Below are 4,569 nucleotides of genomic sequence, written 5' to 3' on the forward strand. Positions count from 1 at the left end.
TCGCAGTTGCTTTACACGTTCTGTGTTTCTCTCGAAAGGAACTCTGTAAATTTGCTTCATTCTTATTCTGTGGCGCGCAAGTACACGACTTAGTGCAGAAATGCTTACACTGTGTATATTTTGAAAGATGGTGTCATTATCATTTATGCGCTGCTGTATTTCGCGCAGTCTTATTGCATTATTGGCAATCACCATGTTCACTATATGTGTCTCTTGCTCTGGAGTGAACATTCTTCCTCTGCCCCCAACATCTGGACGTCTAGCAATTCGCCTTTGGCTAAGCCACGCCCTAGAATGTAGATTGACCAATCACAGCGCAGCCAAGAACGAGCTCCCACAGAGGGTCCGACACTTGTTCACAGCGCTCCATTGACTTTAACACAGGCGTCTCATATGTTTGGTCTCGGCAGGCTATTACCGTCGTAGTTTTATCAGAAATATGGTTAAGCGTTGTGCCTGGGGCATTTGTAACACAGATACGTGTTTCCCAGAGAGGTTGGAGGGGGGTCCGTTTTTTCCCTTCCCAAAACCGAAGTCAAATCCTGACAAGTGTCGTCTTTGGATTAAACTGTGTGGACGTCCTCAGTCAACGAAACCCCTCAAGATCAACAACACACTTTTGGTCTAAGATACATTTAGCTTTTAACCTGACTGTGAAGTTATACTAGTTAGACAGTTTTATGCTGGTTTAGGTCATGATTTCGGTTCTCTACCCTAATTGTTGATACGCTAGCACACGCTGCTAACAAATACAACTTTATACTCGCATAGTCCGTTTGCTTTGTAATAACGATTATAGAAGTGAATAGAGACCTAACGTTACCCAGCTCTGCATGAACAGTGTTGCTCCTGATATTGTGAGTCCCAGCCTCCGTCTCCATTAGGATATGCGGTGGTTCATGTTTTGACTGTGACCGTTATGCTTTTGCCTCTATTTGGATCTTGTTGTTGCTTGCGTTTCTCCGGTATGTCTTGAATATAGCCTTCGAACGCATACTGAGCCCCTTCTGCCTACTTCTATCGGACACTTTATTTGCTGCTTTATAAAAGTTTGATAAAAGTTCATCAGGAAGAGCCGTCACAGCATAAGCCATGTTGATACCAAACCAGAGCCCAGATGAAGTTGTCGGAGGTAGCAACAGTAACTAAGGGGGGCGGGGCTTAGCCATAGGTGAATTCTGTAAAGTAACAATTTCAGTTTTTTTGCAGGTATGGTACTGTTGTGTTTCTCATTAGAGTATGGCAGTGCTACAAAGTACTTACCGATTCTCATTTCGAAATGTCCTAATGATGCTTGCCACAGTGTAGCGGCTCAAATTAGGCTGAAGCCGTTGGCCAGCTTCCCTCAGGGTCATCCCATGGTTGATGACATGGTCCACTATTGTAGCTCTGATGTCATCAGTTATTCTATTTCTTACTCTTCTTACCCTTCCTCTTTCCCCTCCTCGTCCTCTTCTTGCTCCTCCTTGTCCTCTTCCTCTAACTTCCTCTAACCCTCTCGCTTCTTCACCTCCACGTCCTCTTCCTCCATCTTCTTCACCTCCACGTCCTCTTCCTCCAACTTCTTCACCTCCAAGTCCTCTTCCTCCAACTTCTTTACCTCCACGTCCTCTTCCTCCAACTTCTTCACCTCCACGTCCTCTTCCTCCATCTTCTTCACCTCCACGTCCTCTTCCTCCAACTTCTTCACCTCCAAGTCCTCTTCCTCCAACTTCTTTACCTCCACGTCCTCTTCCTCCAACTTCTTCACCTCCACGTCCTCTTCCTCCAACTTCTTCACCTCCATGTCCTCTTCCTCCAACTTCTTCACCTCCACGTCCTCTTCCTCCATCTTCTTCACCTCCACGTCCTCTTCCTCCAACTTCTTCACCTCCAAGTCCTCTTCCTCCAACTTCTTCACCTCCACGTCCTCTTCCTCCAACTTCTTCACCTCCAAGTCCTCTTCCTCCAACTTCTTCACCTCCACGTCCTCTTCCTCCAACTTCTTCACCTCCACGTCCTCTTCCTCCAACTTCTTCACCTCCACGTCCTCTTCCTCCAACTTCTTCACCTCCAAGTCCTCTTCCTCCAACTTCTTCACCTCCACGTCCTCTTCCTCCACGTCCTCTTCCTCCAACTTCTTCACCTCCACGTCCTCTCCCTCCAACTTCTTCACCTCCACGTCCCCTTCCTCCAACTTCTTCACCGCCACGTCCTCTTCCTCCAACTTCTTCACCGCCACGTCCTCTTCCTCCAACTTCTTCACCTCCACGTCCTCTTCCTCCAACTTCTTCACCTCCAAGTCCTCTTCCTCCAACTTCTTCACCTCCACGTCCTCTTCCTCCAACTTCTTCACCTCCACGTCCTCTTCCTCCAACTTCTTCACCTCCACGTCCCCTTCCTCCAACTTCTTCACCGCCACGTCCTCTTCCTCCAACTTCTTCACCGCCACGTCCTCTTCCTCCAACTTCTTCACCTCCAAGTCCTCTTCCTCCAACTTCTTCACCTCCAAGTCCTCTTCCTCCAACTTCTTCACCTCCAAGTCCTCTTCCTCCAACTTCTTCACCTCCACGTCCTCTTCCTCCAACTTCTTCACCTCCACGTCCTCTTCCTCCAACTTCTTCAACTCCAAGTCCTCTTCCTCCAACTTCTTCACCTCCACGTCCTCTTCCTCCAACTTCTTCACCTCCACGTCCTCTCCCTCCAACTTCTTCACCTCCACGTCCTCTTCCTCCAACTTCTTCACCTCAACCTCCTCTTCCTCCAACTTCTTCACCTCCACGTCCTCTTCCTCCAACTTCTTTACCGCCACGTCCTCTTCCTCCAACTTCTTCACCGCCACGTCCTCTTCCTCCAACTTCTTCACCTCCACGTCCTCTTCCTCCAACTTCTTCACCTCCAAGTCCTCTTCCTCCAACTTCTTCACCTCCACGTCCTCTTCCTCCAACTTCTTCACCTCCACGTCCTCTTCCTCCAACTTCTTCACCTCCACGTCCTCTTCCTCCAACTTCTTCAACTCCAAGTCCTCTTCCTCCAACTTCTTCACCTCCACGTCCTCTTCCTCCAACTTCTTCACCTCCACGTCCTCTTCCTCCAACTTCTTCAACTCCAAGTCCTCTTCCTCCAACTTCTTCACCTCCACGTCCTCTTCCTCCAACTTCTTCACCTCCACGTCCTCTCCCTCCAACTTCTTCACCTCCACGTCCTCTTCCTCCAACTTTTTCACCTCCACGTCCTCTTCCTCCAACTTCTTCACCTCCACGTCCTCTTCCTCCAACTTCTTCACCGCCACGTCCTCTTCCTCCAACTTCTTCACCGCCACGTCCTCTTCCTCCAACTTCTTCACCTCCACGTCCTCTTCCTCCAACTTCTTCACCTCCAAGTCCTCTTCCTCCAACTTCTTCACCGCCACGTCCTCTTCCTCCAACTTCTTCACCTCCACGTCCTCTTCCTCCAACTTCTTCACCTCCAAGTCCTCTTCCTCCAACTTCTTCACCTCCACGTCCTCTTCCTCCAACTTCTTCACCTCCACGTCCTCTTCCTCCAACTTCTTCACCTCCACGTCCCCTTCCTCCAACTTCTTCACTGCCACGTCCTCTTCCTCCAACTTCTTCACCGCCACGTCCTCTTCCTCCAACTTCTTCACCTCCAAGTCCTCTTCCTCCAACTTCTTCACCTCCAAGTCCTCTTCCTCCAACTTTTTCCCCTTCAAGTCCTCTTCCTCCAACTTCTTCACCTCCACGTCCCCTTCCTCCAACTTCTTCACCGCCACGTCCTCTTCCTCCAACTTCTTCACCTCCACGTCCTCTTCCTCCAACTTCTTCACCTCCAAGTCCTCTTCCTCCAACTTCTTCACCTCCAAGTCCTCTTCCTCCAACTTCTTCACCTCCAAGTCCTCTTCCTCCAACTTCTTCACCTCCACGTCCTCTTCCTCCAACTTCTTCACCTCCAAGTCCTCTTTCTCCAACTTCTTCACCTCCAAGTCCTCTTCCTCCAACTTCTTCACCGCCACGTCCCCTTCCTCCAACTTCTTCACCGCCACGTCCTCTTCCTCCAACTTCTTCACCGCCACGTCCTCTTCCTCCAACTTCTTCACCTCCAAGTCCTCTTCCTCCAACTTCTTCACCTCCAAGTCCTCTTCCTCCAACTTCTTCACCTCCAAGTCCTCTTCCTCCAACTTCTTCACCTCCACGTCCCCTTCCTCCAACTTCTTCACCGCCACGTCCTCTTCCTCCAACTTCTTCACCGCCACGTCCTCTTCCTCCAACTTCTTCACCTCCAAGTCCTCTTCCTCCAACTTCTTCACCTCCAAGTCCTCTTCCTCCAACTTCTTCACCTCCACGTCCTCTTCCTCCAACTTCTTCACCTCCAAGTCCTCTTCCTCCAACTTCTTCACCTCCAAGTCCTCTTCCTCCAACTTCTTCACCGCCACGTCCCCTTCCTCCAACTTCTTCACCGCCACGTCCTCTTCCTCCAACTTCTTCACCGCCACGTCCTCTTCCTCCAACTTCTTCACCTCCAAGTCCTCTTCCTCCAACTTCTTCACCTCCAAGTCCTCTTCCTCCAACTTCTTCACCTCCAAGTCCTCTT

Source organism: Phoxinus phoxinus (genome assembly GCF_949152265.1).
Source record: "Phoxinus phoxinus genome assembly, chromosome: 13".
Classification (NCBI taxonomy): domain Eukaryota; kingdom Metazoa; phylum Chordata; class Actinopteri; order Cypriniformes; family Leuciscidae; genus Phoxinus; species Phoxinus phoxinus.